Source organism: Canis lupus, chromosome 27 (assembly GCF_048164855.1).
Source record: "Canis lupus baileyi chromosome 27, mCanLup2.hap1, whole genome shotgun sequence".
NCBI lineage: Eukaryota > Metazoa > Chordata > Mammalia > Carnivora > Canidae > Canis > Canis lupus.
This window is the reverse complement of record NC_132864.1, coordinates 31,366,274-31,389,526: the sequence shown is the minus strand read 5'-3', so window position 1 is coordinate 31,389,526 and position 23,253 is coordinate 31,366,274. Positions and strand designations below refer to the sequence as shown.

At 39.9% G+C, this 23,253-nt stretch overlaps 1 long non-coding RNA gene and 1 pseudogene across 1 annotated transcript in view; one reads left to right on the top strand and one right to left on the bottom strand.

The window, feature by feature from the left end:
- Positions 1–6,376: 6,376 nt before the first annotated feature.
- The window catches only part of LOC140619624 (uncharacterized), a 47,433-nt gene continuing 30,556 nt past the window's right edge, over positions 6,377–23,253 (bottom strand). Inside the window, exons 5-6 of the long non-coding RNA XR_012019499.1 lie at positions 8,690–8,849; positions 6,377–7,325 (exon numbers count right to left, since the gene is read on the bottom strand). This is a non-coding gene — a long non-coding RNA (uncharacterized lncRNA). The remainder of the gene's footprint in view (positions 7,326–8,689; positions 8,850–23,253) is intronic.
- Positions 12,336–16,322, top strand: LOC140619834 (U2 small nuclear ribonucleoprotein A' pseudogene; annotated as a pseudogene).

Here is a 23,253-nt window from a genome sequence, read left to right as displayed (position 1 = left end):
TCAGTCTCATTGTTAGTGTATAGAAATGCCACTGACTTCTGGGCATTGATTTTGTATCCTGCCATGCTACCAAATTGCTTTATGAGTTCTAGCAATCTTGGGGTGGAGGCTTTTGGGTTTTCTATGTAGAGTATCCTGTCATCGGCGAAGAGGAAGAGTTTGACTTCTTCTTTGCCAATTTGAATGCCTTTAATGTCTTTTTGTTGTCTGATTGCTGAGGCTAGGACTTCCAGTACTATGTTGAATAGCAGTGGTGAGAGTGGACATCCCTGTCTTGTTCCTGATCTTAGGGGAAAGGCTCCCAGTGCTTCTCCATTGAGAATGATATTTGCTGTGGGCTTTTCATAGATGGCTTTTAAGATGTCAAGGAAAGCTCCCTCTATCCCTACACTCTGAAGAGTTTTGATCAGGAATGGATGCTGTATTTTGTCAAATGCTTTCTCTGCATCTAATGAGAGGATCATATGGTTCTTGTTTTTTCTCTTGCTGATATGATGAATCACACTGATTGTTTTACGAGTGTTGAACCAGCCTTGTGTCCCGGGGATAAATCCTACTTGGTCGTGGTGAATAATTTTCTTAATGTGCTGTTGGATGCTATTGGCTAGTATCTTGTTGAGAATTTTTGCATCCATGTTCATCAGGGATATTAGTCTGTAATTCTCCTTTTTGGTGGGGTCTTTGTCTGGTTTTGGAATTAAGGTGATGCTGGCCTCATAGAACGAATTTGGAAGTACTCCATCTCTTTCTATCTTTCCAAACAGCTTTAGGAGAATAGGTATGATTTCTTCTTTAAACATTTGATAGAATTCCCCTGGGAAGCCATCTGGCCCTGGACTCGTGTCTTGGGAGGTTTTTGATGACTGCTTCAATTTCCTCCCTGGTTATTGGCCTGTTCAGGTTTTCTATTGCTTCCTGTTCCAGTTTTGGTAGTTTGTGGCTTTCCAGGAATGTGTCCATTTCTTCTAGATTGCCTAATTTATTGGCGTATAGCTGTTCATAATATGTTTTTAAAATCGTTTGTATTTCCTTGGTGTTGGTAGTGATCTCTCCTTTCTCATTCATGATTTTATTAATTTGAGTCTCCTCTCTCTTCTTTTTAATAAGGTTGGCTAATGGTTTATCTATCTTATTAATTCTTTCAAAGAACCAACTCCTGGTTCTGTTGATCTGTTCCACAGTTCTTCTGGTCTCGATTTCGTTGAGTTCTGCTCGAATTTTAATTAACTCTCTTCTTCTGCTGGGCGTGGTCAATCTGCTGTTTATTCTCTAGCTCCTTTATGTGTAAGGTTAGCTTTTGTATTTGAGTTCTTTCCAGTTTTTGAATGGATGCTTGTATTGCGATGTATTTCCCCCTTAGGACTGCTTTTGCTGCATCCCAAAGATTTTGAACGGTTGTTTCTTCATTCTCATTAGTTTCCATGAATCTTTTTAATTCTTCCTTAATTTCCTGGTTGACCCTTTTATCTTTTAGCAGGATGGTCCTTAACCTCCACGTGTTTGAGGTCCTTCCATACTTCTTGTTGTGATTTAGTTCTAATTTCAAGGCATTATGGTCTGAGAATATGCAGGGGACGATCCCAATCTTTTGGTATCGGTTCAGACCTGATTTGTGACCCAGTATGTGGTCTATTTTGGAGAAAGCCCATGTGCGCTTGAGAAGAATGTGTATTCAGTTGAGTTTGGATGTAAAGTTCTGTAGATATCTGTGAAATCCATCTGGTCCAGTGTATCATTTAAAGCTCTCGTTTCTTTGGAGATGGTGTGCTTAGAAGACCTATAGAGGGTAGAAAGAGCTAGATTGAAGTCACCACATATAAGTGTATTATTATCTAAGTATTTCTTCACTTTGGTTATTAATTGGTTTAAATATTTGGCAGCTCCCACATTGGGGGCACATATATTGAGGATTGTTAAGTCCTCTTGTTGGATAGATCCTTTAAGTATGAGATAGTGTCCATCTTCATCTCTCACTACAGTCTTCGGGGTAAATTTTAGTTTATCTGATATAAGGATGGCTACCCCTGCTTTCTTTTGAGGACCATTTGAATGGTAAATGGTTCTCCAACCTTTTATTTTCAGGCTGTAGGTGTCCTTCTGTCTAAAATGAGTCTCTTGTAGACAGAAAATAGATGGGTCCTGCTTTTTTATCCAGTCCGAAACCCTGCGCCTTTTGATGGGGTCATTAAGCCCGTTCACGTTCAGAGTTACTATTGACAGATATGAGTTTAGTGTCATCATGATATCTATTCAGTCCTTGTTTTTGTGGATTGTTCCTCTGAACTTCTTCTTAAAGGGGAATTTTAAGAGTCCCCCTTAAAATATCTTGCAGAGCTGGTTTGGAGGTCACATATTCTTTCAGTTCCTGCCTGTCTTGGAAGCTCTTTATCTCTCCTTCCATTTTGAATGAGAGCCTTGCTGGATAAAGTATTCTTGGTTGCATGTTCTTCTCATTTAGGACCCTGAATATATCCTGCCAGCCCTTTCTGGCCTGCCAGGTCTCTGTGGAGAGGTCTGCTGTTACCCTAATACTCCTCCCCATAAAAGTCAGGGATTTCTTGTCTCTTGCTGCTTTAAGGATCTTCTCTTTATCTTTGGAATTCGCAAGCTTCACTATTAGATGTCGAGGTGTTGAACGGTTTTTATTGATTTTAGGGGGGGGGGGGATCTCTCTATTTCCTGGATCTGAATGCCTGTTTCCCTTCCCAGATTAGGAAAGTTTTCAGCTATGATTTGTTCAAATACATATTCTGGCCCTCTGGCCCTTTTGGCGCCCTCGGGAACCCCAATTAAAGGTAGGTTTTTCTTCCTCAGGCTGTCATTTATTTCCCTTAATCTAACCTCATGGTCTTTTAATTGTCTGTCTCTTTTTTCCTCAGTTTCCCTCTTTGCCATCAACTTGTCTTCTATGTCACTCACTCGTTCTTCCACCTCGTTAACCCTCGTCGTTAGGACTTCTAGTTTGGATTGCATCTCATTCAATTGATTTTTAATTTCTGCCTGATTGGATCTAAATTCTGCAGTCATGAAGTCTCTTGAGTCCTTTATGTTTTTTTCTAGAGCCACCAGTAGCTGTATGATAGTGCTTCTGAATTGGCTTTCTGACATTGAATTGTAATCCAGATTTTGTTAACTCTGTGGGAGAGAGGACTGTTTCAGGTTCTTTCTTTTGAGGTGAGGTTTTCCTTCTAGTCATTTTGCTCAGTGCAGAGTGGCCAAAAACAAGTTGTATTGGGAAAAGGAGAAAAAGAGAAAGAAGGAAAGAGAAAAAGAAAAAAGGAAGAAAAAAAAGAAAAAGAAGAAAAAGAGAAAGAAAAAGAATGAAAGGGAAAAAAGGGTGGGGGAAGCAAACAGAAATCAAAAAGAAAAAAAAGAAAAGAAGAAAAGAAAACCACGGGGGAGTATCTTCTGTTTCTGTGTACTTTAAGTCCCTTGACTTCCCCTGGAACTTGTCCGTCTAGCAGTTCTTCTGGGGGAGGGGCCTGTTGTGCTGATTTTCAGGTGTTAGCACTTGGGGGAGCTGCTCTGCCCTCTGCCTGGTGCAGGGCTCAGTGGGGGTTGTTTACCCCGTGAGGCCCCTGGAGGAACAACCCCAGTGGCGGGGCCAGCTCTGGAAACCTGGATTCAGCCCCCACAGGAACTCTGAAGCACTCCGTCTGCAGGGCCTGGAGGCTCCGGGCGGGGCTGCTGCTCTGCTCAGCTCGGGGCAGGAGCGTCCTTGCTGTCCTGGGCCATCCAGGCCTCTGCCTGTCCCGGGGGGAGGCAGGATCCTGGGCTGTGTCCCGGCGCCCTGTGCTCCGGGGCCTGCGCTGTTGGATTCGTGCTCCTGTCCCGCAGCCCCCTCCGCGGAGCCGCGGCCCGAGCCCCTCCGAGCTGCTCCGGGTCCCGCCGCTGCTCCGGTCCCGCCGCTGTGCGCGCTGCAGCCCTAGGGAGTTCGGCGCACTCTCCCGGGGCGCAGGTGTCTGTTAGTGTCCCAGGGAGCCTGAGGGCATCCTCGCCCTCCTGGGGTCCTGCTCTAACTCCCTGCGGGAGCCTTTCTACCCGGGAAGGTTGGTGCAGCTCCTGCTTCTCCAGGTCCGGGCTCTCCTGTCCTGGGGACACTCGCCCTGGCCTCAGCCCGGCTCCTCGCGGGGCCCCTCCCCCTCGGAGGCCTTTTGTTTCTTTATTTCTTTTTCCCCCCGTCTTCCTACCTTGATAGAAGCGCGAACTCTTCTCACTGTAGCGTTCCAGCTGGTCTCTCTTTAAATCTCAGGCCGAATTCGTAGATTTTCAGGATGATTTGAAGGTTTTCTAGGTAATTTGGTGGAGACAGGTGATTTGGGGACCCTACTCTTCAGCCATCTTGCCCCTCCTCCTATTTTTCCAGTTTTATTGAGATATAACTAACATGTAACATGTTAGTTTAAGTATAAATTTAAGGTGTACTATGTGATGGTTTGATTCATGTATATTGCAAAATGATAACCATAATAAAGTTAGTTACACCTCCATCACCTCACATAATTACCATTTTGTACTGTGCCAAGAACAAAAGTAGATTTAAAATCTACTCTCTTAGCAACTCTTAAGTATATAATACAGTATAACTATAGTTTAATTCAGTATTAGCTACTTAGGAAAAAAGCTCATTGTATTTGATGAAATTTTTGATGAATTGTTTGCATCATATAACCCAAAGGATCTGGTCATTCCTTCCATTCACTAACTGGTTCAGTACTGCATGTGGTCCTAGAGAAGGAGTGATAGAGTCCATCTCAACCATAGCCCACATTATGATTGACAAATGCAAGAGCAGGATCTTGAATATCCAGCTGCTCCAAGAAGGAAGAGGAGTGAATATGGCAGTGGGCACATGTATTAGTTTCCTATAGCTGCTGTAACAAATTACCAGAAACCTGGTATCCTAAAACAACACACAGATTAGATTCAAGCGATAGAACCCAGTTTAAACTCTATTAGGCAAAACAAAACAAGCAAAAAACTTGAAGCATCTTGCTGCAATGACCACATTGCCTTTTGTGTCAAATCTCCCTCTGTCTCTCCCTTACAAGAGTACCTATGATGACATTAGGCCTATTTGGATAATCCAGGATAATCTCAATCCTTAATCACATCTACAAAGTCCCATATAAGGCAACATTCACAGGTTCTGGGGATTCAAATATGAGTATCTTTGGGGGCCATTATTCAGTCTCCTATGACAGGGGAGAGCAGCTAACAGGAGGAGACCTGTCTCACACCAGACCCAATCAAAAGGAGGCAGCCAAGCCAGATACTGAACCAGAGTCACATCCCACAGTCTTGTGGAAAGTCATAAATTGAAGAGGAAACTCTTGGCCACCATATAATCTTATGGGTTTGTATTAAATAAATTTTCTGGGGGATCCCTGGGTGGCGCAGTGGTTTGGCGCCTGCCTTTGGCCCAGGGCGCAATCCTAGAGTCCCGGGATCGAATCCCATGTCGGGCTCCCGGTGCATGGAGCCTGCTTCTCCCTCTGCCTGTGCCTCTGCCTCTCTCTCTCTGTGTGTGTGACTATCATAAATAAATAAAGAAAATAAATAAATAAATAAATAAATAAATAAATAAATAAATAAATAAATAAAATAAACTTTCCTATAGCCCCCCAGTATGTATTTGAAGCAGAAACACACGGAGGAAAGTCTAAGTGAAATGAGCCAGACATACAAGTACAAATATTGTATGATTCCACTTATATGAGGCATCTAAAAGAGACAAATTCAGAGACAGAAAGTAGAGGAGAGATTACCAAGGGATAGAAGTAGGGCAGAATGGAGTTATTGCTTAATATTGCTTAATAGGTACAGATTTTCTGTTTAGGATGATTTTCTGTTTAGGATGATGAAAAAGCTCTTGAAATGGATAGTGGTGATGGCAGCACAACATTCTAAGCATAATTAATGCCACTGAATTGCACACTGAAAATGGTTAAAATGATAAATTTTGTGTTATTTTTATTTTACCACAATAAAAATGTTTTTTAATTGTCAAACAATGGATTTTAGTAGGTATCTGAGCCCATTTGAAGAAAATAAAAGAATAGAAAGTTTAGGGATGCCTGGGTGGCTCAGTGGTTGAGCATCTGCCTTTGGCTCAGGGCATGATCCTGGGTCCGGGGATCGAGTCCCACATCCGGCTCCCTGTCAGGAGTCTGCTTCTCTCTCTGTGTATGTCTCTGCCTCTGTGTGTGTGTGTGTGTGTGTGTGTGTCTCATGAAGAAATAAATAAATTCTTTAAAAAAATAGAAAGTTTATAATAACTGATTAATGTCGACCACAAACAAGACAAGGTAAAGCAAAGATTAAGGCCTGACTGCTTCAGTCAGTAAAGATACAATGAGCCACTTATAGACTCAGATAGTTTATTACTTACATAAACAACAAAAAGAAGTGCTGGCAAATGTGCCAGCTTCTCACAGTATTTGTCCTACACAACAAAATAAAAGGGACCAGATGATTGCAATGTAAGTGGGATATCCCATTGCTGAGGATCTAATTCTAGACTCAAGCTAAGTGGTTCTAAGTTCTGCAGCTCTATTCTAAGAGGGTGCAGAACAGTAAGCCCCATATCTCATCAGACTCTGGGAGGCAATGAAAAACTGTTTCATGACAGACTCCCAGGGGGGATAAGAAGGTAAGTAGGAGGTGGTCTCATAGCACCTCAAAGGTCTCCCATCCTCTAGTGTTCCAGGAGGATGGCTAGGCATTCTGCAAAGACTCATATTAGCTGTGCTTCAAGTCTTTCCTGCATCTATTAATATTTTTTTAATTCAAAGAAAAATTCCTAAGTCCTCTGGTTTTGATAAAGATAGAGTAAACCCAATGAAACCTATCTCTTCCACTGGTTAAAACTAAAAGCTCCAGACAAAATATAAAAAGCAACTACCTAAATAGAAAGACAGACATGTTCATGGTTGGGAAGAATTACAAAGAAGTCTACAAATTCAATGCAATCCCTATCAAATTCCCAAAGACTTTTTTACAGAAATAGGAAAAACAATCTTAAGTTTCATATGGAACCACAAAAGACCCCAAAAAGTTAAAGCAATTTGGGTCAAGAACAACAAAGCTAGAGGCATCATATTTCCTGGATTCAAAATATATTACAAAGCTACAGAAATAAAAATAGTATGGTATTGATATAAAAACAGACATATAGCAGATCCCTAGGTGGCTCAGCGGTTTGGTGCCTGCCTTTGGCCGGGAACGGGATCCTGAAGTCCTGGGATTGAGTCCCGCGTCGGGCTCCCGGCATGGAGCCTGCTTCTCCCTCTGCCTGTGTTGCCATTCTCTCTCTCTCTCTATGTCTATCATGAATGAATGAATAAATAAATAATCTTTTTTTAAAAAACAGACATATAAAAATGAGAAATATACCCAAAAGTATATACTTAATTGATCTTTGACAAGGGTGCCAAAAATGCACAATGGGAAAAGAATAGTCTCTTAAATAAATACTTTGGGAAAACTAATATATCTATATCCAAAAGAATAAAATTGAACCCTTATCTTTCACCACACAAAAAAACTAATTGAAAATAGGGCGCTTGGGTGGCTCAGTCAGTTAAGTGTCTGCTTTCTGCTCAGGTCATGATCCCAGAGTCCTGGGATCAAGCCCCCACATCAGGCTCCCTGCTCACCGGGGAGTCTGCTTTTCCCTCTCCCTCTGCCTCTCTTCCTGACTTTCTCTCTCTCTCTCTCAAATGAATAAATAAAATCTTTTTTAAAAAATAAATTGAATTGAAAATGAATTAAATATTTGAATATAAGATTTGAAACCATATTTATGTATACAATGGAATATTACTTAGCCATTAGAAATGACAAATATCCACCATTTGCTTCGATGTGGATGGAACTGGAGGATATTATGCTGAGTGAAATAAGTCAATCGGAGAAAGACAAACATATATGGCCTCATTCATTTGGGGAATATAAAAAATAGTGAAAGGGAATAATGGGGAAAGGAGAAAAAACGAGTGGGAAATATCAGAAAGGGAGACAGAACATGAGAGACTCCTAACTCTGGGAAACGAACTAGGGGTGGTGGAAGGGGAGGTGGAGGGGGGGTCCGCGGGGGGAGGGGGGACTGGGTGACGGGCACTGAGGGGGGCACTTGATGGGATGAGCACTGGGTGTTATTCTATATGTTGGCAAATTGAACACCAATAAAAAATAAATTTATTATTAAAAAAATAATAATAAATAAATTTACCAAAAAAAAAAAAAAAAAAAGATTTGAGACCATAAAACTCCTAGAAGAGAACATAGGGGAAATCCTCTTGACACTGGTCTCAGCAATGATTTCTTGGATATGATATCAAAAGCATAGACAACAACAAAAGTAAAAATAGATAAATGAGGCAACATCAAACTAAAAGCTTCTGCCACAGCAAAGAAAACAATCAGTAGAATGAAAAAGGCAACCTACAAAATGAGAGAAAATATTTGCAAACCATACATCTGATAAGGGGTTAATTTCCAAAATATCTAAGGAATTCTTACAAATCAATAGCAAAAAAACAAAACAAACAACAAAACATGACTTTAAAAATGTTCAAAGGATCTAAACATTTTTACACTTGTAAATTATTACCAACAGGTATATTAGATGATGCTCAATATCACTAATCATCAGAGAAATACAAGTTAAAACCACAATGAGGGGCACCTGGATAACTCAGTTGGTTGAGAGTCTGCCTTCAGCTCCGGTTGTGGTCCTGGGTTCCTGAGATGCAGCCCCACATCGGGCCTCCCTGCTCAATGGGGAGCCTGCTTCTCCCTCTCCCTCTGCAGCTCCCCTGTTTATGCTCTTTCTCTCTCTTTCTGCTCTGTCAAATAAGTGAATAAAATCTCTTTAAAAAACACAATGAGACATCACCTCACACTTGTTAAGATCACTGTTATTAAAAAATAAATAAAAAGTGTTAGAGAGGTTCTGGAGAAATTGAAACCCTTGTACACTTGGTAAGAATGTAAAATATTACAGCCATTATGGAAAACAATATGGAGATACTTCAAAAAATTAAAAATAGAACTACCACAGGATGAATACTTACCATTTATATAAATCAACATGGAAGGAACTGGAGAGTATTATGCTGAGTGAAATAAGTCAATCAGAGGAAGACAATTATACGGTTTCACCCATATGTGAATATAAGAAACAGCTCAGAGAATCATATGGGTAAGGGAGGGAAAACTGAATAGGAAGTCATCAGAGAGGAAGAAAAACCATGAGAGACTCTTTTGCTTTGTTTTGTTTTATATTTTTTAATAATAAATTTATTTTTTATTGGTGTTCAATTTACCAACATACAGAATAACACCCAGTGCTCATCCCGTCAAGTGCCCCCCTCAGTGCACGTCACCCATTCACCCCCACCCCCCGCCCTCCTCCCCTTCCATCATCCTTACTTCGTTTCCCAGAGTTAGGAGTCTTTATGTTCTGTCTCCCTTTCTGATATTTCCCACACATTTCTTCTCCCTTCCCTTATATTCCTTTTCACTATTATATATATTCCCCAAATGAATGAGAACATACAATGTTTGTCCTTCAACCATGAGAGACTCTTAACTATAGGAAACAAATTGAGTGAAGGAAGGGTGGTGGGTGGGGGATGGGGCAATTTGGTGATGGGCATTAAGGAGGGCATGTGATGTAATGAGCACTGGGTGTTATACGCAAGTGATAAATCATTGAACACTACATCTGAAATTATGTACTTTATGTTGGCTACTTGAATTTAAATAAAAAATAAATTAATTAATAAATTAATTAATAAATCTACCATATGATCCAGCAATCCCACTTCTGAGTATATATCCAAAGGAAATCTCAAAAAGATATGTTCAAAAAAAAAAAAACAAAAACAAAAACAAAAAAAAAAAAAAAAAGATATGTTCACTCCTATGTTCATTGAAGCAGTATTCACAATATGGAAACAACCCACAGTTTCTATCAACAGATGAATAGAGAAAATATCACACACACACACACACAGGAATCTTATTCTTCCTTTAAAAAGAAGAAAAATCCTGCCATTTGGGGCTACATGGATGAACCTAGAAGACAATGTGCTAAGTGAAATAGTCACAGAAGGACAAATACTACATAATTCCTCTTATATGAAGCATCTAAAATAGTCCAAGAGGGCAGCCCCGGTGGCTCAGTGGTTTAGCTCCACCTTCGGCCTGGCGTGTGATCCTGGAGACCCAGAATCGAGTCCCACGTCGGGCTCCCTGCATGGAGCCTGCTTCTCCCTCTGCCTGTGTCTCTGCCTCTCTCTCTCTCTCTCTCTCTCTCTGTGTGTGTGTGTGTCTCTCATGAATAAATAAATAAAATATTTTTTAAAATAAAAAATAAAATAGTCCAAGATATAGACTTACTGGACTACCAGAGAATGGGGGAGGGAGATGTGGGGAGCTGTTGTTCAATGAATATAAAGTTACAGCTACACAATATGAGTAAGCTACAGAGAACATCATGCTTATGGTTAACAATAAGGTATTGTACACCTTAAAATTTGTTAAAAGGGTCAATCTCATGTTCAGTGCTCTTACCCAGAAAAGGGGGTTAGGGGACACCAGGAAACTTCTGGAAGTGATGAATATCTTATTATCTGGATTGTGGTTATGGAACACAGGTGTATATGTCCAAACTCACCAAATTGTATACACTAATTTTGTGCAGTTTTTTGTATACCGGGTTTTTTAAGGGGGGGGGGCAGGGGCATAGATTGCAAGGGAAAGAGAATTTTTTAAGATTAAAAAAAAAAGATTTTATTTATTTATTCATGAGAGACACAGAGAGAGAGAGAGAGAGAGGCAGAGACATAGGCAGAGGGAGAAGCAGGCTCCATGCAGGAAGCCTGATGTGGGACCGGTTCTGGGACTCCGGAATCACACCCTGAGCCAAAGGCAGATGCTTAACCACTGAGCCACACAGGTGTCCTGGAAAAGAGAGAATCTTAAGTAGGTTCCACACCCAGCATGGAGCCCAACACAGGACTCAGTCTCACAACCCTGAGATCATGTCCTGAATCAAAACCAAGAGTCAGACACTTAATCAACTGAACCACCCAGGTGCCCCTGAATACCAATTTTAACTCAATAAAGCTAGGGACAGAGGGGAGCAACTATCTGAGGACTTTGAAAAGTAAAGCAAAAAGATTGTGGAAGGAAGTCAAAATCTGAAGAATGACAAAATGGTGGTGGTGAATTTCCTTGGATTTTTTTTCTTCCTTTACCTCCTAGCTTTAACACAGGGCAAATCAAGTTGGAAAACTGCATAGTGGGCACAGAGAGAAAAAACTCCAAGAAAAAAAATCATCTTTCTGGGGCATCTTTCCAGGTGACCCCTAATGTACGTATATTTAATACAGATGACATCTATAATATAAAGGGGAGAAAGTAAAAGAATCTATATGGTGGTCAAGTTTTTATCTTTTTCTAAAATTAAACAGGGCCCTGGATGACTCAGTCAGTTAAGCATCTGACTGTCGATTTCAGTTCAAGTCATGATCTCAGGTTCCTGGGATCAAGCCCTGCAACAGGCTTTGTGCTTAGTGCAGAATCTGCTTCAGGTTTTTTCTCCCTCCCCCTCTGCCCCTCCTCACACACACTCTCTCTCTCTCTCTCTCAAATAGACAAATAAAATCTTTAAAAATAAAAATAAAATAAAATGGGAATCCTTGGGTGGCTTAGCGGTTTAGTGCCTGCCTTTGGCCCAGGGCACGATTCTGGAGTCCCGGCATCAAGTCCCACGTCAGGCTCCCAGGCATGGAGCCTGCTTCTCCCTCCTCCTGTGTCTCTGCCTCTCTCTCTCTCTCTCTCTCAAAAATAAATAAATAAATCTTTTTTAAAAAATAAAATAAAATAAATAAAATAAAATATAACAGACCATGAAGAGTTTGGTATGCATATTATAATCTCTAGAACAACCAACTAAAAGAAAAGGAGATAAAGCCAAAGAGCCCATAGATAAATTAAAATCTATGTTTATAAGTTAGAAGACTCGGGGATCCCTGGTGGCTCAGCGGTTTAGCACCTGCCCTCCACCCAGGGCGTGATCCTCGGGTCCCAGGATCAAGTCCTGCATCAGGCTCCCTGCATGGAGCCTGCTTCCCCCTCTGCCTGTGTCTTTGCCTATGTGTGTGTTTGTGTGTGTGTGTGTGTCTATCATGAATAAATGATTAAAAATCTTAAAAAAAAATAAGTTAGAAGACTCAACATACACCCACATAAATATACCCAAATGATCTTTCACAAAAGTGTAAAAAAAAAAAAAAAGATAGCTTTTTGCACCTTTTCAACAAATGGTGCTGAAGAAACTAATATGCCATTACAGCAAAATTGAAGGATACACAGTAAATATACAAAAATCAATGGATTTCCTGTATGCCAGCAATGATCAAGTGGAGTTTGACATTAAAAACAACATTTACATTACGTTAGCATCCCCAAAAATGAAATACCTAGGTATAAATCTAACAAAATATGTACAAGTTCTACATGAGGAAAACTACAAAACTGTGAGGAGGGAAATGAAAGAACTACATGTTCTTCTTTCAAGAAGATAATACATGTTCATGGAAGACTCAACATTGTCAGATTGTTCATTCTTCCTGGCTTATAGATTCAGTGCAATACTGATCAAAACCCTAATTCTTTTGTAGATGCTGACAAATTGAGTCTAAGATTTAAATTGAGGCCATAGACCAAGAACAGCCAACACAATATTGAAAGTGAAGATCAAAGTTGAAGAACTGACACTACCTGACTTCAGGACTTACTAAAATGCTGCAGGAATAAAGACAGTGTGATACTTATAAAGTAGATAAGTGGATCAATGGAATTGAATAGAGAGCCTGGAAATAGACGCACAGAAACATAATCAACTGATCTTTGACAAAGGTACAAAGGCAATACAATAGAGAAAAGTAGTCTTTTCAACAAATGGTGCTAAAAGAACTAAACATTCAAAGGGAGCTTGGATGACTCAGTTGGTTGGGCATCTGCCTTTGGCTCAGGTCATGATCCCAGGATCCTGGGATTGAGACTCACATCTGGCTCCCGGCCCAGTGGGGAGCCTGCTTCTTCTTCTCCCTCTGCCTGCTGCTCACCCTGCTTGTGCATTCTCTGTGTCCCAAATAAATAAATAAAATCTTTTTAAAAAACTAAACATTCACATGCAAAAAACAAAAAAATGAATCAAGACACAGACCTTGGGACAGCCCTGGTGGCACAGCGGTTTGGTGCTGCCTGCAGCCCAGGGTGTGATCCTGGAGACCTGGGATCAAGTCCCACATCAGTCTCCCTACATGGAGCCTGCTTCTCCCTCTGCCTGTGTCTCTGCCTCTGTGTGTGTGAGTGTGTGTGTGTGTCTTTCATGAATAAATTTTTTTAAAATCTTCAAAAAAAAGACACAGACCTTACACTTCACAAAAATTAACTTAAAATAATAAAAAATAAAATAAAATTAACTTAAAAAATAAAATAAAATGGATCATAAACCTATATGAAAATATAAAACTCCTAAAAGACAACATAGGAGAAAATCTAGGTGACCTTAGGTGTGCTGACCTTTTAGATACAATCAGATAAGAATAGCCCATGAAAGAAATCATTGATAGGCTGGATTTCATTAAAACTTTTTTTTAATTTTTTATTTATTTATGATAGTCACAGAGAGAGAGAGAGAGGTAGAGACATAGGCAGAGGGAGAAGCAGGCTCCATGCACTGGGAGCCCGACGTGGGATTCGATCCCAGGTCTCCAGGATCGCGCCCTGGGCCAAAGGCAGGCGCCAAACCGCTGCGCCACCCAGGGATCCCTTCATTAAAATTTAAAACTCTGCTCTGCAAAAGACACTGCCAAGAGAATGAGAAGACAAGCCATAGTTGAGAAAATATTTGCAAAATACACATCTGATAAAGGATTGTCATTCAAAATACACAAAGAACTCCTAAAACTCAATAATAATAACAAACAATTTTTAAAATAAGCCAGAGATATGAACAAATATCTCACGAAAGAAGATACACAGATGGAACACAGCATATGAAAAGATGCTCAAGGGATCCCTGGGTGGCGCAGCGGTTTGGCGCCTGCCTTTGGCCCAGGGCGCGATCCTGGAGACCCGGGATCGAATCCCACATCGGGCTCCCAGTGCATGGAGCCTGCTTCTCCCTCTGCCTGTGTCTCTGCCTCTCTCTCTCTCTCTGTGACTATCATGAATAAATAAATAAAATCTTAAAAAAAAAAAAGAAAAGATGCTCAACATCATATTTCACTATGGAATTCCAAATTAAAACATATAGTGCATTTACCCCAAAGATACAGATGTAGTGAAACAATGGGACAACTGCACCCCAATGTTCATAGCAGCAATATTCACAATAGCCAAACTGTGGAAGGAGCTGAGATGCCCATGGACAGATGAACGGATAAAGATAAAGAATATGTGAGATATATATATATAGTGGAATATTAGTCAGCCATCAGAAAGGATAAATATCTATCATTTACATCGATGTGGTTGGAACTGGAGAGTATTATACTGAGTGAAATAAGCCAGTTGGAGAAAGACAATTATCATATGGTTTCACTCACATGTAGAATATAAGAAATAGTGAAAGGGACCATAAGGGAAGGAGGGGAAACTGAATGGGGAAAAATTAGAAAGGAAGACAAACCATGAGAGACCCTTAACCCTGGAAAACAAACTGGGGGTTGCTGAAGGGGAGGTAGGTGATGAAATGGGGTAACTGGGTGACAGGCATTGAGGAGGGCATGCAATGTGATGAATACTGGGTGTTATACTATATGTTGGCAAATTGATTTAAAAAATTTTTAATAATGCTGGGGAGGAAAAAAAGGAATGCAGGGTCTCAATCCAATCCCAGACCTGCTGAATCAGAAGCTGCATTAAACTGATTCCCAGGTAACATGTGCACATGAAGGTCTGGGAAGCATTGAGTTAGAGAAGAGCATAGTTGGGACATTGGCACTGATCCCTGCTCATTAGACTAATAAAAGTTACTTCTGTTTGACTAAAAAAAAAAAATTAAATTAAAACTTTAGAGAATAAAACAAATAGTGCTAGAGCAAGTAGACATTCATATGCAAAAAAATAATAACTTCAGTCTAAACCTCACACTTTATATAAAAATTCAAAATCGGGGCACCTGGCTGGCTCAGTTGGTAGAGTAGGACTCTTGATCTTGGGTTTGTGAGCTTAAGCCCTATGTTGGGTGTAAAGATCGCTTAAAAACAGAATCTTGGGCACCGGCACCGGCAGCAGGAGGCAGCAGGATGGTGAAGCTGATGGCTCAGTACACCAAGCCGTGCAGGACCGTGAGCTGGATCTCCAGGGGTATAGAATTCCTGTCATTGAAAATCTGGGTGCTACCTTAGACCAGTTTGATGCTATTGATTTTTCTGACAACAAAGTCAGGAAACTGGATGGTTTTCCTTTGTTGAGAAGGCTGAAAACACTATTAGTGAACAACAATAGAATGTGCCATACCGGTGAGGGACTTGATCAGGCTCTACCACGTCTGAGAGAACTCATTCTCACCAACAATAGAGTCTTGTGGAACTGGGTGACCTGGACCCTTTGGCATCTCTCAAATCACTGACTTACCTAAGTATTCTGAGAAATCCTGTAACAAACAAGAAGCATTATAGACTGTATGTAATTTATGAAGTTCCACAAGTCAGAGTATTAGATTTCCAGAAGGTGAAACTAAAAGAGCCTCAGGAAGCAGAGAAAATGTTCAAGGGCAAACGGGGTACACAACTTGCAAAGGATATTGCCAGGAGAAGCAAAACTTTCAGTCCAGGTGCTGGTTTGCCAACTGACAAAAAGAAAGGTGTGGGCCAATTGAACACCAATAAAAAATAAATTTATATAAAAAAAAAAAGAAAGGTGTGGGCCATCTCCAGGGGATGTAGAAGCAATCAAGAATGCTATAGCAAATGTGTCAACTCTGGCTGAGGTGGAGCAGCTGAAGGGTTTGCTACAGTCTGGTCAGATACCTGGCAGAGAACGCAGATCAGGCCCCACTGATGATGGTGAAGAGGAGATGGAAGAAGACACGGTCACAAATGGGTCCTGAGCAGTGTGACCCAAGTATCTGCAGGATGTATAATATGCCTACTTGGGACAAGTCCTGTTTTATTGAACTTGGAATAATAGCCTTGTTTGAGTCAGCAAAGTGGAGCTCATAAGAATTGTTGAAATGCTTAAGACTGCTGCCCGTAATTTTGTGATACTATAAATCTTGAAATCTAAATGCCAGTTTTCTACAAACAGTAAAAATATGACATTCACTGTGCCGCCAAGTTGTCTGTCATCAGGCAGGGGTGGGTGGGTGTGCAGTGCTGTGAGGTATATGGACATGTGGAGGTTGGAAATGACAGAAGCCAGTGTTTCTAGATAGGCTTCCCAGGCCTCTATAAAATGTTTAGATTTTTAAATTATTAATAAAACTCAAGATAATCTGCTGCCAGTGGCAGTGCCAGTAAAAAAAAAAAACTCTAAATAAATATTTTATAGATATAAATGTAAAACTATAAAACTTTAAACCATAAGAGAAACTCTTTAGTATCTAGAGCTAGGCAAAGAGTTCTTAAGATCAAAAGCATTCAGGACACCTGGGTGGTTCAGCAGTTGAGCATCTGCCCTCGGCTCAGAGCGTGATCCCAGGGTCCTGGGATTGGGTCCCTTATCAGGCTCCCCACAAGGAACCTGCTTCTCCCTTTGCCTATGTCTCTGCCTCTCTCTGTGTGTCTCTCATGAATAATAAATAAAATCTTTTAAAAAAAAAGTCAGTTCTTCCCAAATACATCTATGGATTCAACACAATCCCAGTCAAAAATCCCAGCAGAAGAAAGTTACTAACGAAGTAAAATTTTTTGTAAATATTGACAATATTATTCTATAATTTAGAAAGGCAAAGGAATATGAATAGCCAAAAGAATTTTAAGGTAAAATAACAAAGTTGGAGAATTTACAGTCTGTTTCAAGACTTACTTTATATAAAGCTACAAGAATCAAGACAGTATTGATGAAAGGATAGGTATACAGGTAAATAGATAATGGATGGATAGATAGATAAATAGATGATAGATCAACAGAAGAAAAAAGGAGTCTAGAAATAGACCCATGCAAATATGGCCAATTGATTATATTTTTAACTAATGGATTTTATTTCTTAGAGAAGTTTAGGCTTGCAGAAAAATTGAACCGAAAGTACAGAGAGTTCCCATATACTCATTCTCTCCTCACCCCAGTTTCTCCCAGTATTAGTGTCTTTCATTAGTGTGTTACATTTGTTACAACTTATGAACTGATACTGATACATTATCGTTAACTAAAGTCCAGAGCTTGGGTGCATTTGGTGGGATGAGCACTGGGTGTTATGCTATATGTTGAGAAAATTGAACTCCAATATAAAAAAAAAGTCCAGAGCTTACAGTAGGGTTCACTGTGTTGTAAAATTCTATGGGTTTTGTGAAAGGCATAATATCATGTACTCGTCATTATAGTATCATGTGAAATAGTTTCACTGCCCTCAAAATCCCATGTTCCACTATTCATAACCTCCCCCATCTTCTCCACCCTTGGCAACTATTGATCTTTTTATTGTTGCTATATTTTTGCCTTATCTAGAATGTCAAGTAATTGGAATCATACACTATGTAGCCTTTCCAGATGGGTTTTTTTCACAGATGGGTTTTTTTCACTTAACAATATGCATTTAAGTTTCCCCCATATAGCACTGGGTGTCATGCTATATGTTGGCAAATCGAACTCCAATAAAAAAACATATACAGAAAAAAGTTTTCTCCATGTCTTTTCATTGTTTGTTTCTTTTTATTGCTGTATAATATTCCATTGTATGGATGTATCAGTTTCTTTATCCATTCACCTATTAAAGGATGACATCTTAGCTGCTTCCAATTTTTGGCAATTATGAATGAAGGTTCTATAGACATTTGCGTTCAGGTCTGTGTAGAGATAAGTTATTTATTTATTTGTGTAAATATCTAAGAAGTATGATTGCTGGACCTATAGTAAGACTATGGTTAGTTTTGCAAGAATCTTCCAAACTGTCATCCAAGGTGTCTGTTCCATTTTACATTCCTACCAGCAGTGAATGATTGTGCCTGTTGCTCTACATCTTCATTAGTCTTTAGTGTTGCACATGTTAATTTGATTTTTTTAAGATTTTATTTTTAGGGGGATCCTGGGGTGTCTCAGCGGTTCAGCACCTGCCTTTGGCCCAAGGCGTGATCCTAGAGTCCTGGGATCGAGTCCCACATCAGGCTCCCGGCATGGAGCCTGCTTCTCCCTCTGCCCCCCACCCCTCTGTGTGTGTGTGTGTGTCTAACATGAATAAATAAAGAAAAGATTATTTAAAAGATTTTATTTTTAGGTAATCTCTACACCCAATGTGGAGCTCAAACCTATAACCCCAAGATCAAGAGTCAGATGCTCTACTGACTGAGCCAGGCAGGCACCCCCCATATGATTTTTTAAAAAGCAGCAAAGGCAATTCAATAGAGAAAAATAGTACTTCCAACACTTTGTTCTGGGAAAATTGACCATCCATATGCAAAAGAATGAATTTCAACTTATACCTCATACCTTAAACAAACAAACAAAAGCTCTAAATGTATCATAGACCTAAATGCAAAACTATAGTCTTTAAAGATATCAAAAGAGAAAATCTTTGTGATCTTATATCAGGCAAGAGTTCTTAGATATTACCCAAAAGCATAGTCCATAAAAGAAAAAGTAATAAAATAGGATTTTTCAAAATTTTAAACTGTTTTCTAAAGACACTTGCAATTTAGAAGAAGATATTAGCAAATCACATTATCTGACAAAGGACTTACTTGTATCCAAAATATATTATTTTCTAAATTCAAGAATAAGAGTATGCAGGGACACCTGGGTGGTTCAGTTGGTTAAGCATCTGACTTCAGCTCAGGTCATGATCTCAGGGTCCTAGGATCAAGCACTGCATCAGGCTCTGTGCTCAATGGGGGAGTCTGATTCTCCCTCTCCCTATGCCCCTCCCCCAGCTTGTGCTCTCTTGTCTCTCTGAAATAAATAAATTAAATCTTTTTTTTTAATTTTTCAAATAAGAAAACTCAGTTTTTTTAATGGCAAAAGATTTCAACAGACACTTCATCAAAGAAGATATATGGACAGCAAATAAGCACGTGAAAAGATGCCCAACATCTCTACGCATTAGTGATGCAAAATGAAACCACAATGAGATACCACTACAATCTTAGAATGACCCTTTCAAAAAACTACCAATACCAAGTATTGGGAGAAGATGTGGAGCAACTGAAACTCTCACATATTGCCAGTGGGAATATAGAATGGTACAGTCACTCTGGAAAACAGTTTGGCAGTTTCTTAACAAATTAAACATAATTAGCATGTGACCCAGAAATCTCCTTCATACCTATTTACTCAAGCGAAATGAAAATTTATGTTCACACAAAGACCTATACACACCAAAATTTGGAAACAGTGTCCCTCAACTAGGAAAAAGATAAACAATAGTATATTCATAAAGTGGATTATTATTTCATTAATAAAAAATAACAAATTACTACTGATATATGGAACAACATAAAAGATTTCAAATGTGGGATCCCTGGGTGGCGCAGCGGTTTAGCGCCTGCCTTTGGCCCAGGGCGCGATCCTGGAGACCCGGGATCGAATCCCACGTTGGGCTCCCGGTGCATGGAGCCTGCTTCTCCCTCTGCCTATGTCTCTGCCTCTCTCTCTCTCTCTCTCTCTCTCTCTCTCTGTGTGACTATCATAAATAAAAAATAAAAAATAAAAGATTTCAAATGTATTATGCTAGTGAAAGAAATCAGAGTCAAAGGCTATATACCATAGTATTTCATTGATACTAGAAAACACATAACTATAGCAATGAACAACAAATCAGTAGTTGCCAGTGGTTGGGGGTGGGGGCTCACTACAAATAGAATTAGGGAGATGATGGAAGCTTTCTGTATCTAGTTTGTGGTGATAATTACATGACTGTATGTTTTTGTCAAAATTCATAGAACTAAACATCCAAAAACAGTGAATTTTAATATATATATATATATATATATATATATATATATATATATATATATATTACAAATCATTTGCATGGGAGGTTTCCTGCCTGGCTCAGTCAGTGAAACATGTGACTCTTGATATCAGGGTTGTAAGTTCAAGCTCCATATTGGGTGTAGAGATTACTTAAAAATAAAATCTTAAAAAAGAACAATGATAATTTTTTAAACTGCAGTGAAATATCTGTGATTTAGAGCAAAGGTGACTTAATAAACTAACATTTCTTTACGGTTTACTAAGAGAAAAACTTCTCCAGGTGGTTTTAATATGCAATCAAGTTTAAGAAAAAAAAAGTTTAAGAACCATAGCTCAGGGGCGCCTGGTTAAGCATCGTAGTTGGTTAAGCATCTGCCTTTGCTCAGGTCATGATCCCAGGGCCCTGGGATAGAGCCCCACATTGGGCTCCCTGCTCAGCAGGATGTCTGCTTCTCCCTCTGCCCCTCCCGCCCCCGCTCATTTTCTCTCTCTCTCTCCCTCTCTCTCAAATAAAATCTTTAAAAAATAATAATAATAAACCATAGCCCAAGGCAGTTATTTTCCCACAAATGTATATACATCCCCCAGGGCTACTTTTTCTTCTCAGTTTCCTCAAGAAAATAAGTCTGACCCAGGTGGTCAGTAACAAAGACCCATTGAGTTGGAAAAGGTGATCCATGAATGTCTTAAAATGAAAGTGCAGGCTGATTGTACTAGAAATGTTTCATTTGGAGAAAAGGAGACTCAAAACATGCAAAGTTATTGTCTTTAGATAGTTGAAGGGTGATCAGATGGAAAAAAAACATATTTTTTGCGTTTCTAGTGGGCAGGCAGAAAACAATTGGTAGAAAGGGTACAGAGCTCAATATAGGAAAGAGTTCTAACAACAGTTAATCTTCAGATAGAATGGGATGTGTCTTGAAGGAGTGAGCTTCAAAGACTAAACAGCAGAAGTGGGTTAGCCACTTATCTAAGATTTTATACAGGGCATTGCAGCCCTGGGTGAAAAATTAGATCCAATAACCTCTTACTTAGGTCTAGATCAATTCTAAAATTCACAAAATTCCAAGCACTGCCCAGAGGAAGTTGAATTCCCCTGGACTCTTTAGCTGAGCAAAATTTGAGAGATGTTGGGACACCTGGGTGGCCCAGTGGTTGAATGTCTGTCTGCCTTTGGCTCAGGGCGTGATCCCGGATTCCCAGGACCAAGTCCCACATCAGGCTCCTTGCCTAGAGCCTGCTCTCCTCTCTCTGCCTGTGTCTCTGCCTCTTTCTCTGTATCTCTCAAGAATAAATAAATAAAATCTTTTTAAAATAAAAATAAAATTTGAGAGATGCTAAGAGGTCCTATCTGCCAAAACCTCTCCTCTGCAATGGAGGTGAAATTCCATTTCACTTTCACGAACACTAAATAATGCTAAAAAGTTGAAGGTCCTGGACAGAAAAAAATTGTTGTTCAGGGAGCATCTGAGTGGCACAGTCAGTTAAGCATCTGATTCTTGATTTCAGCTCAGGTTGTGATCTCAGGGTCATGAGATTGAGCTCTGTGTCAGGCTCCATGCTCATTGGGGCATGTAGGCCTGAGGATTCTCTCTCCCTCTTCCTCTGCCCTTTCCCCTGCACTCTCACTCTCTCTTACTCTCTCAAATAAATATTTAAAAATAAAAAGAGGGGCAGCCCAGGTGGCTCAGCTGTTTAGTGCCACCTTCAGCCCAGGGCCTGATCCTGGAGACCTGGGATCGAGTCCCACATCGGGCTCCCTGCATGGAGCCTGCTTCTCCCTCTGCCTGTGTCTCTGCCTTTCTCGCTCTCTCTCTCTCTGTCTCTCATGAATAAATAAGTAAAATCTTTTTTAAAAATTACTCCAGGGAGAGGGGAAGGTGGTAAGGAGATGAATAGGCGATTTATTTTTTTTTATAAATTTATTTTTTATTGGTGTTCAATTTGCCAACATATAGAATAACACCCAGTGCTCATCCCATCAAGTGCCCCCCTCAGTGCCCATCACCCAGTCACCCCCACCCTCCACCCACCTCCCCTTCCACCACCCCTAGTTCGTTTCCCAGAGTTAGCAGTCTTTCATGTCCTGTGTCCCTTTCTGATATTTCCCACTCATTTTTTCTCCTTTCCCCTTTATTCCCTTTCACTATTTTTTATATTCCCCAAATGAAAGAGACCATATAATGTTTGTCCTTCTCCAATTGACTTATTTCACCCAGCATAATACCCTCCAGTTCCATCCATGTTGAAGCAAATGGTGGGTATTTGTCTGAATAGGTGATTTAAAATGAGGAATTCACTTTAATAATAATAAAAGAAATATACAGTTTAAAATTTCATTCTAGCACTGGGTACTATATAAGACTGATGAATCACTGATATCTACTTCTGAATCCAATATATATTCTATGTTAATTAATGGAATTTAAATAAAAATTTTAAAAATAAAATAAAATTTCATCCTAAACAGTATGGAGTTTCCTCAAAAAGTTAAAAATAGATCTACCCTACACCCAGCAATTGCATTAGTAGGTATTCAGTCAAAGGATACAAACACAATGATTCAAATGGGCACATGCACCCCAATGTCCACATTAGCCAAAATATGGAAAGAGTACAGATGGGAGTATAACTTAGTACAAATACTTTGGATAAAATCTGGCCATATCTAATAAAAGTAAAAACATGCATACAGCTTTAACCACTTTCATTTCTAAGTACCTACTCTAAAGAAACTCTTACATCTTATACATATGCGCAAAGGGACATACATAGAATGTTCATTGCAGGTCTGCCTGTAGTAATAAAAGGAAAAGCAAAATGCAACCGTAAATCACTTTTCCTTAGAAGAGAATATCAAATAGCCAAAATATATGTCGTCATGGGCAAATCTCAAAAGCAGAATATTGAGTGAAAAAGACAACGCTTGGGATCCCTGGGTGGCGCAGCAGTTTGGCGCCTGCCTTTGGTCCAGGGCGTGATCCTGGGGACCCAAGATCGAATCCCACATCAAGCTCCCGGTGCATGGAGCCTGCTTCTCCCTCTGCCTATGTCTCTGCCTCTCTCTCTCTCCCCTTGTGTGACTATCATAAATAAATA